Genomic DNA, 11,767 nt, shown 5'->3' with positions numbered 1-11,767 from the left:
TTTGTAGTCTTAGCTAAGCGAGATATCTTGATCCTAGGTACCTATATCCTCGTCGCTATACTGAAAATCTGCTTGACTAAGCGGTATACCTAGTTACCTAAAAGGAAAATCTGAATTCTCGGAAGCTATCTCCTCGTCTTCTTCTTCTTAAGCATTAATATAATCGAGGAGAGCCTAGAGATATTTATCCTCTGTCGTTAGGGGTACCGTATTATCGTCCTAAGCATTCTCCTTATTAGCTAGAGGATAACTAGTTTAAACGCTAGGATTAGTATCTAGATCGTATTCCGAGCTCTTATTACCGCTCGAAATTACGATAGTCGCCTGCTTCTTACCGTCTGAATCGTTCAAACCCCTATTATCCTAATCGGCGCTAGGAGGATCTTAATCGTTCCCGTCTGTCTAGCTACTAGTATCTATATTATCCTAATCGGCGCTAGGAGGATCTTGATCGTTTCCGTCTATCTAGCTACTAGTATCTGTATTATCCTAATCGGTACTAGGAGGATCTTGATTGTTACCGTCTGTCTAGCTACCGGTGTCGCTATTATCCTAATCGGTGCTAGGAGGATCTTGATTGTTCCTGTCTGTCTAGCTACCGGTATCGCTATTATCCTAATCGGTGCTAGGAGGATCTTAATTATTCCTGTCTATCTAGCTACCGGTATCGCTATTATCCTAATCGGTACTAGGAGGATCTTGATTGTTAGCGTCTGTCTAGCTACTAGTACCGGTTTAAGTACCCGTTTAAGCGCTAGGGTTATCGGGATTATCTAAGCTCTCGTCTTCGCTTAAGGACGCGGGAGTCTTCTTTCTCTTCTTCGCAGTCGGCTTCTTTAGAGTTGGCTTCGATTTCGTCTTCTTCGTCTTTAATCGAGGCTTATATATCGTACTTAGGTTAACTAGGCTAGAGCTATAGGGAGCAACTACGTAATTGTCTAGCTAGATATTCTACTCCTTTAGTAGCCTACGAAGACATTCGAGATCTTTCGCTATTACTATAACTCGCTTATAGTAGATAGCGAGAAGATTAGCTAACGAAAAGACTTTCGTTACTATACTCTCGTACTGTTCCTAGAGGATACCGAGTACGCTCGCTTGGATCCGTATAGGGAGGTAGTCTTCGGTAAAAAGGATAATAGTATCCCTAACGATACGTACGAACGCGAGCTTTAGAATATAGTTTATAACCTCCGTTTAGCATTTTTTGATCTCCTACAAAGCTCCCTCTAAAAGAAATGTTAGTATATACCGACTATATATACCGACTACGTCTGCCGACTAGGTATACTTACTACCTCTCTTTTTTTGATTTTTCTTTATACCTACGGATAGAAGCCCTTTCCTACCCGTTACGCTAGGGAGTCTCTTTCTAGATGTTTGTAGTACCTTTCTAGCGATTAAAAGCTTACGGCGCGCTGCGAGTAACGGCGCTATAACGATAGTAGTAGCAGGCGGTATAGTAGGTAGAGCAGTAGACGGAGCAGTAGGCAGAGTAGTAGGCAGAGTAGTAGGCGGAGGCTAGAAGGGGTTGTAGCGGGTAGGGGGCGGGGCGGGAGGGAGGGGGTTAATAACTAATATTAATGTCGTAAGTTAGGTTTTTTTAGAAGTAGGGAATACCTTTGAAGGCGGCGGAATTCAGGGTCCAGGGGCGCGACTAATTAGAAGCGAGGGATTCTTTGTCTACGTAGGGTAGGTACCTGCCGTTTTTGGACAATAGAAGTAAGAAATAGTAAAGTAAGATCGCCGGAAATAGGAAATATTGATATAACGACCGTATAAGCAGTACCTAGCCCGTAAACAAGAGACCTAGAGATTTATATAGATATAATTAGTACGGGAGACAACATCTTACGGAAGCTCGTTTTCGGGTTATCTTATATATCTAGTACTAATTCTTTAAGTACTAGCCTCGAAAACGATGTTAGGAGTATATAGTCGGTAGACGTAGTCGGCGAATTGCTATAAGATCAAAGCTCGGTACTTGAATTCGCTTCTCCTACGAAGCGCTTCCGAATACAGCAATAAAGTTTTATATCCTTCTGTTATAAGGTTACCCGTTTTGCGTAAATCGCTAGTATATTAGAGACTTCGAACTCCTATATAAGAAAAGCTTCCGTTGCTTCCTATAAGCAAAGTAGAGCCTTAGCTTGAAAACGGTATATACTATTACTAGCATTAGTTGCTAAATCTATCGTAATCTCTCGACAAATCCTTAAGAATAGAAGTCGGCGTATTAAAAGCTCCGTAGACTTCTAGTATTTCCTGATTTCTTAGAGAGCGGCTATACTAGCCTTCGTTCGTCTTCTCGCTTTAGGCGCCTTTCGAACAATAGGCTTTTTCTGTAGTCGTTGACTTCCTAGTAGTCTCTTATTACTAGGATAGGTCTTCTATACTACTTTTTTCGTATGTCCTAGTCTCCTTGTAGCGAGACTTAGTCGAGGGGAAGCTGTATTAGAGAGCTGTCGGTCTAATCTATTATAGATAATATATAGCCCCTTTGGTTAAACCGATACTACCCCGTCTCGACTACGCCGCTTAGTCGGCAGGTCTGAATCTTCGTTCGTCTTATTATTATCAACTTGACCTATACCTCTATCTGCCTGCCTCTCCTCCGTCTGCCTCTCCTCCGTCTACCTCTCCTCCGTCTGCCTCTCCTCCGTCTGCCTCTCCTCCGTCGGCTTAACCGTCTAATCTAACTACTATCGAGTCCTCTTATTACTTCCGCTATCGTAGGCAGCCTTCGGGAGTACTTTAGCCTTCGTTTCTTTTTAACGCGGACTATCTCTTCTTTCCTAGTCGTCGTCGTCGTTAGGAAGAGAGGAAGAGACGTAGGAAGAGAGAGATTGTATGTCTATATTAGGCATTTTAAGAGTTTCGACTTAGTAGGAATATATAGGATAAGAAAAAAGCAAGAGAGGATAAGTTGGTAGGTATAAGGAAGACCCGGAAATCGCCAAGCCGCTTATCTCTCGAGTATGTCGGATCGCGCAGGAAGGTAATTAGTAATTAGGACAGGGGTTCTATATATATCTACACTAGTATATTTCATATTATATTATATAGTTTATACGCCGACTACGTCTGCCGAATACGTTCTACTCTAGCTACGAGATTTTACTTTTTTACTAGAAAGTACTACGATACCTTAAGAAGTTAGTAGTCCAACTATTTCTCTAGATAATATAGTATTTATATATAATACCCTATAGCAGTTGTCCTAGTAATAGCGAATAAAGCGACAACAACTTATATTCGAAATAAAATTTAGGTAGGGAGGGGGGCACTTAGGAAATCGACGATAATAGTAGTAGCAGAGGAGCGTTAGTATAGACGCGGAAGTATAATGTTGTTATAGAGGGTAGTGTCGGTGCTCGGGGTTACGGGACAGGGTTCCGGCTACTGCCTAAACCTTAAATCTCTTAGATAAGAGAAATTTTATTTCTTAAAGCGCTTCTACCCTACGCATCTACCTCCGTACGTACTACTATACGTACTACTATACCTACCTCCGTACCTACATCCCTACCTACGTCCGTACCTACCTCCGTACCGATACTACTATACCGAAACGGAAGAATGTTACGCTAGAGGCGCTAGAAAATAAGCGTACTAGGCTTAGGGCAGCTACGAAGTTACTTAAAGAATACTCTCTAAAGCCGAATACCCTATAGGACCGCGAGCGTACTACCGCTATAGACGAAGAGAAGAGAGCTTAGAATTAATATAGAAAGGCTCGTAATAAATCGTTCGTACGGTTTAAGAAGGCTTAGATTAAGTAGTCTAGCGAGTTTAGCGAGCTGAGTAGGGACCGTTAAGCTGCCCTAGTTAAGGAATAGAGATCGATATATATAGCAGAATATAACCGGAAAGCGTAAGTTTCGTAGTCGGCGTCTATAGTCGGCATCTACAGTCGGTATTCCTACTTCCTATTAAAGGCTAACTTCTCTAGTACTAAGAAGTAAGCAGAGACTGATCTAGCTCTCTTACCCGACGAATAGGCCGAAATCGATAAAGCTAACTAGTTCCTTAAGCTTAGAGATAGTAAAAGCAAATTAAAGATAATATTTTAAAAGGAGGATTAGGTTAAGTAGGAATAGGATACCCTTATCCTTAGTAAACGATACGATAAAGCACTTAGGGGCCTTAGCAACGAATGCCTTCCTTAAGAAACGATTCTTAATCCTTTATTATTAAAAGAGATTAATAAGGAGATAGCGAACTCTATTAGAACTTTTGCCTTTTAGGCAGCCTCTTCTACTTTTGCGACTGCTTATAACTAATAGTATCGCTCGATCCGGAAGTTCTAGAACAAACTTATTGCTCTAGAGAGTCTAGTTCTCTCTAACGAGGCAGCTATAAAGTAGATTTTACAAATTGTCGATAGCGAGACTAAAAAGGTAAGCTTATCTGCCGACTATACCTACCGACCATTTTCTAATAATCCTAGATCTACGTTAGAGAAGTACGACTCCTACTACTATACGAGATTTTCAGCCTAATCGAGCGCGTAGTCTACTGTAGTATCCTTGCCTAGGATATCGTAGCCTAAAGGGCTTATTTAAGTAGTCTTCCTAGACCCTCCTAGCTAATACTAGAAAATTATAACTACTCCGCTAATAGTTTCCTTCTATTAGTAAGCTTGAAAGGGGAGAAGTACCTTGCGAAGATAGTATATAAGCTCTATAAGAGGGAGAATACTCTAAGCTACGAATAGACTCTCTAGCCTAAGATAATAGCTACCCTTATCGAGTGCAATATCAAAGAGTATAATAGGATTACTCTAGAGGCCTTTCTACTCCTACTACTACGAGAAGATAAACTATACCTAGTATCTTCGGGAATCGAGAAGGTACTTACGAAGGACTCTATATTCGCAACTTTATTAGAGGGTTCGAGATTTCAGACTCGGAGGACTAGGAGCCTTACCTATTTTAAGAAGACGAAGAGGGATAGAAGAAAGGATAGGAGGGTTAGTAGTAAGAATCAGACTATCTAATAGATTAGCTCGTAGCTAGAAGTAGGCCTATGAATTCTATTCGCTCAACCCCTATAGGGTAGCGTACTAGGATTCTGAAATTCCTACTTTCCTTCCTTTTAATTCCTACGTTCCCTCTCCTCTATCCTCTCGTAACGGATTTACGACGTCGGAGTCTAAAATACTATATTTTCGTCTTCCTTTGCTTCCTCTCTAGGAGTCGGAAGCTCCCGATTCGAATCCTCCTCGTAGCTAGGAAGCTCTTCTACTACCCCTATACGATCGAGCGCTCGCTTACGCTAACGATATAGTTCTACGACGAACCTCCTACCGAGCCTAATACTAGGGGACCGCCGACGTAGAACAGAGGTTCGCAAGCGTTATACAAGACGGCCGACTATAGTAGAAGAAGATCTAGATTCCTCTCTAGTACTCCCTATTAAGCCGGACTATATCGGGGAGTAGGATATTAAGGCTAACTACTAGCTATAGAGGTTTAAGTATAAGGAGAACTTTAAGAAGTAGTACGAGGTACGCTAGTAGAACTATACTAGGAAGCGGCTCAAAAAGCGGAACGGTCGTACTATATTTAATCGGTCCCTAATTACCTAGAGGAGTAAGTCTCGGATATCTTAGGTATAGGATTTCCTAGAGGAGGGAATACTTTAAGAAGATACGATACCTAAAGTCGTATATAGGTACTGTAACGCTATACTAAAACATCCTATACTGAATACCGGTATAACGTCTATCGAGAAGTATCTAGACTCCTCGAACTACTAGAAGAAATAAGATAAGCGAGGGTTTACGAAGGAGATATTTATAACCGCAAAGCATCGATAAGTAAGTACTAACTACCGACGACCAGACCTACCGACTATACCTACCGACTATATCTGCCGACTATATCTAAGTAACTATACTAAAACTTTATCTCTAGACTATAAGCAATCCGCGATAGACGAGGGACCTAGGCTATATACCGGACGATTTCCCGCGCTTATCCTTCGAGATAATTATCGACAATAGTCTGCTATTCTAGTTCTTTAAACGACCGTTAGTAAAACAGACTTATATAGCCCTACTCCCGGGATAGGTCGAGACAATTTAGTTCAAATCCGCCTCGATATACTATAGGATACTCGGTACTAAGGTTTAAGAGTCTACTAAATCCCTTAAGACCCGTCTTACTAGTAGATTTAAGATAGCTATCGCATATAATAGCTAGCAATCCAGAGGTATAAAAACCTTATTCCTTACTATCCGGGTCTACTAGATTAACGACTACTAGGTCTAGTACGAAGGGATGCTTAGCTTTCTATATATTACTAGCCGTTATACTAGTAATTACCTTACGGAGATACTATTCGAAATCTTACAAGAGTTCGAGATTAAGTACCGATTAACTGCAATTACGTACGACAATACCTCGAACAATAAGACCCTATATAATACGATATAAGACTACTTGCTTTACTCTTCCTACTTCCTTCTAATATTCTATAGTGTTTTAGCGATTAATACTTGTTAAGAGAGGTATAGTATAACGGCTAGGAGGCTAGTAACGAGCTTAGAGGAAGGTACGGAGAGTAGTCCCGACTCGGAGATAGGAGAGGATAAGGAGGAGGCAATCGTAGAGTATAATTAAGCTAGCCGTCCCGAGCGATTTCCCTACTTTGTATATACTGCCTAGCTTCCCTTAAAGGCCTTTTTCGACTGCCTAGGGCTCTATCCGACTAACGACCTTTCCGAATACTAGGATTACGAGAAAGATCGGCAGATATTATAGAGGAGGAGAAAACAGAGTAAGCAGATTAGCCGCCCTTAAGCTAATAGTATACCTTACCTCCTTCTAAAGGTAAGATTAGTCTCTGCGGCCTATCGCCTATTAACCTTCCTATTTCCAAAGTGTAGTCGGCTCTCGTAGTCGGCAATTATAGTTAGCACTCGAGATTCCCTTCGCTAATTTTGATCCCTAGATCCGGAAACTTTATATCTTTATTAACTCGAGCTCTTAAAGGTTCGAGCAGTTTATCGACCTATAGAAAGAGATACTTCAAAAGAAGGAGCTATTTGCAAAGTACCGTCGGTAGAATAGCGTTCAAGATCGGATCCTAAGGGTCGTTTAAGACGTAAAGACAAGGTAGTCCTTAATAACGTTAATGCTCGATCGCTTTAGCAGACTATAAAGAGTTATCGAATCTTATATCGATCGACTCGACCTAAGTAAAGATATAGGTATCGATTCCGAAGAGTAGTAAAGGGTTAAGTACCTTATCGACCTTACGAAACTATTCGTAGCGGCGATAGCAACGATCGGAACAACGAAAGGTCTGACTATCTACCTTGTCCTCGTATACTACAACTAGCTTTTCGACATTCTAGAGGAGGCGATAAAGCGACTTAAGAATAAGAGGATACCTTAGAAGAAGGATATATATCAGGCATACGAGGCTGCTTAGGCTAAGCTTAAGAAATATTATCGAGATATCTAGGATTGATTTAGCGATTACTATAGTATTAGTGTCCTCCTTACCCCCTGCCTTAAGCGGAAGTTCTAGGTACGCGATAACTTCGGGGATAAAAGCTACTACGAGTATTACGAGGGTAAGCTAAGAACAGAGTAGGAGAAGAGCTATCGTCTATTATCGAGCACTTCTACCTACGAGTTACGTAGTAGAAGTAGTCGGTATAAGGGCTAGATCGACTTTACTCTTAGTAGGAGTGTAGAGTCTTCTTAAACTTAACGACGTAGCACTCGTAAGGGTAACGAGCTTGCCGACTATCTAGACGCTAATATAGATAAAGGGGATCTATTCGAGGTACTAAAGATATAGTCTTTGCTTAAGCCTAAGTACCCTACTCTCGTACTAATAGCGCGGGATATTCTCTATATTCCTACAGCCGGAGTTAGGTATAAGCGCGATTTCAGTATCGCTCGACACTAAAGTCGTTTTAATCGCTAATACTCTATATCAATATTCTCTAAACTAATAGTATCCCGTTTCCGCTACTACGACGATAAGTACGATACTAGAGTTCTTATCGCCTATAAGGCTATAGAGGCTGCTTAAGCGCTTCTTAGTACTCTAACTTTATAGGAGATCCTAAGTAAAGACCGAGAGCAGACAAAAGATCTTATAGAACGGATTAGTAACTTAGATGTAATTAGCGATAATAAGGGAGATAGGGTAGAGGAGCTAAGGCGATCGGTACGCCTAAGCTTTAAGCTTACGTAAGAGTACCTCCGGGATACTACGAGACGATTATAGCGAGCTTAGTTTAAGCTTGTATAAAGTTTATCTACCGACTATATTTGCCGACTATAGTACTTAAGTTTCAAAATATTACAAGCTATAATCTAGCGTATATATTCTTCTATATTTATTTATTCGATCTAACTACTCTCTTTCTCCTCTTATCTATATCGGGCTTATATACAGTTTCTTTTCTAATACCTAGTTTAAATAACTTGCTCTTAGGGCACTCGGTTTCTAGGCTTTTTCTTTCTGTTTACGAAAAATCAATACCTAATAGGTACGCAATACCTACTAGGTATCGTAATACCTACTAGATTTGTACCCAACCCGATAGGTTGGGTTTACCTAGCTAAATACCTATACCTATTAGGTATTGCCAATACCTAACCTACCCTACATACCTACTAGGGTAGGTTGTACCTATAATAAGGCCTAGCTATCTGCGATAGACGTTAGCGACGCCTACGAGTAGGGTACGAAGCGACAGAACTTACCTCGTACTATAGCTCAAAAATGCCCTAAAGGGCCGAGGTAGCTTTCGCTATCTCTAGGTAGTCGGCTACGGCTAGGGCGCTCGACGCCGGCGCGCTAACTATACTACTACTACTACTACCCTTCTTCGGCGTCTCGTAGACGCCGACGGCCTTGCCCTTATTAGAGGCTGTAACACGCTAGGGTAGAGAAGCCCTAGCGAACCCCCGGCGAGGCGGGCGGAGCGTACCGCGCAGGACGGGAAGCCCTCGCGGACCCCCGGCGATCCGGTATAGAAGGGATGCCCTACCGATCGGAGACGTTCTGAATCAAGAGGGTTCCTAAGGGAACCGGTTATCGGCTGCTGCCTAAGAGGAGGCGGTACCGGTAGCGAGGAGTAGACAATAGAATAGCTTGTATATATAGCGAGGGCCCTCCTCTAGGAAGGAAGGGCAGAGTTATTGTACCTTAGTTAGCAAGCCGTATATTATTTATACCTTTTATACCTTGGACCTCTGTTACGTATACCCTTACGCTTACAGAACTATTATATAATAACTCTCGTACCTTAACTATAAGGGAAAGGTCCGAACAATAGTAGGAGGACGTTCTACTAGACAGAATCCTAGCGACTCGCCGGGGAACCCCTCTATACTAGAATAGGCCTCTACTGAACAATCTTCCTCTATAGATATCGAAGTAGGACGAGTTTAGGAACTGCTCGACTAGGAGGAATCTATAGAAGCTCTCGCTAGTATCTAGCTAGAAGACGCGAACGATTCCGAGCCGGAAATCATTATCGAACGCGAGGAGTTAAGCGACCTTTAGAAAGATATCGCCCGCCTACGGGCGGAAAAGGAACGTCTACTACTGATCTAAGAAGTAGCCGACCTCTAGAGTAGCCGCGGTTACAAGCGGTATACTATAGAAACCGATATTGCCTCTCCTTCTAAACGCTCGGTAAAAGCCCCTAGCGAATACGAGGGGAGGTCCTTAAAAGAATATAGCGACTTCGTAATATCGTACGAAGTTATATTCCTCTAGAATCTACGATCCTTCTAACGGGAAGCTAAGAAGTATATCTAGGCAATGCAGTACCTCTCTAAGGGATATACCCTAAGGGACCGCTAGTACGTATACTAGTAGCGGATAACCGAGGCCGAGCGTAAGGATACGACTTAGGATAACTTTAAGCAGTTCCTGCTTAACCTCCTAGACGATCCTAACGCTCGACTGCTTTAGGCTTACCTAGACTACGCGTCCGCTAAACAACGTACTAACTAGTCTCTAAGGGAGTTCCTAATATACCTAGAGACTCTCGAGGTATAGCTAGAACGGTATACTCTAGAACAATAGCTATACTAGTTCTTCGCCCGGTTATACCCGGAGACCCGCCGACGGATCGTCGATTACAATTCTATCCCTAAAACACGGGACGAGTTAGTTAACCTAGCGACCTAGATCGAGAAGAACTACCCGAGGACCTAAGACGGTAAAGGGCGGACTAGCAGCAACAAGCTAAAATCCAAAGATCGAGATCGCCGGGGAGACGCTAGGGAACCGCGTACTAACGCGGCTAAAGCCCCGAAATCGGGCGCTACCGCGAAAGCCGCCCTAGACAAAGGGGATTACTTAGGACTAAAGTGCTACGAGTACGGTAAGATAGGTTACATTCGCCTAGACTGCCCGTTAAAGCGCGGTAATCCTAACCGGACCCCTGTCTAGCCAAAAAACTAATTAGGCTCGTCGCAAACACTTAGGACGCGACGGGGCCCCGACCTATTAAATCTAGGGACATTGTCGAAACAGTAGGAACTATTATTACTAGCGAAGGTATAAAACCTATACGGGTCGCCCTCGATATATACGCCTAGGTAACTACGATTAGCTAGAAGGTAGCGGTAGAAATAGGCCTACCCCGAATCGAGGCCTAACTCCCGTTACTTAGATAGCTATCGACCTACGAAACCTACTACTACGGCGCCTACGAGTTCTAGTTGAAACTTAGCGACTCTAGTATAGACACCCGAACTACGAAGATTCTCGCCTACGGTATCGACTAGGACGGACCTTCTATCCTCCTTAGCCGGCATTCCTTAAAGACCCTAGGTATCGATATCCAGAACGGTCCCGGTATATAGCGATAGGGACTTATAATCTCTAGCTTCGAGAGGGTCTCCCTAAAGAGGTTGAAGCGCGAATCGAAGGAAGACTCCTCCCCTATCTATATAGTAGGGTAGTTACGCCTAGCGAACCCCCGAGGAGGTTAGGGCTCGACCTTCTAGATTTACGCGATCAACTAAGGCGAGGCAAAACAAGTCTCCCTGCCCGCTATATTAGAAGGATATCGCTATATATTCGATAACGACTCCGCGGCGATCCTTCCGGCCTACAAGGCAACCGACTATACTATCGAACTGATAGATAGTAAGGAACTACCCTTCGGATCCCTCTACTATCTCTCCTAGCGGGAGCTAGAAGTCCTCTAGGAATACCTCCGTAAGGAGTTGGAGTAGGGACGGATTGTATATAGCACTAGCCCCGCCGGGGCTCCGCTACTGTTCGTACTAAAGAAGGACGGGACCTTGCGATTATACGTCGACTACCGCGCCTTGAATTCGATTACTATTAAGGACCGATACCCGCTTCCCCTTATCGACGAAAGCCTTACGCGCCTTACTAGCGCTAAGTACTTTACCTCTCTAGATCTTAAGGACGCGTACTACCGAATCCGTATCCGCGAAGGCGACGAATAGAAGACCGCTTTCAGAACGCGATACGGGCACTTCGAGTATAAGGTAATACCCTTCGGGCTAACTAACGCCCTAGCTATATTTTAGGCGTACGTTAACCGGGCCCTCGCCGGGCTGCTCGATAACATCCTAGTAGTATACCTAGATAACATCCTTATCTATACCTACTACGATAATATCGAAAAGCACTAGGAGGCGGTTCGCCGGGTACTCGCTAGGCTAGAATAGGCTGAATTATTCGTTAACCTAAAGAAGTGTACCTTTGCGCAAAGCGAGGTATCGTTCCTTAGATTCCGAGTAAACCG

The sequence above is a fragment of the Sphaerulina musiva genome (assembly GCF_000320565.1).
Source record: "Sphaerulina musiva SO2202 unplaced genomic scaffold SEPMUscaffold_1, whole genome shotgun sequence".
Lineage (NCBI taxonomy): Eukaryota > Fungi > Ascomycota > Dothideomycetes > Mycosphaerellales > Mycosphaerellaceae > Sphaerulina > Sphaerulina musiva.
This window is presented reverse-complemented; position numbering follows the sequence as displayed.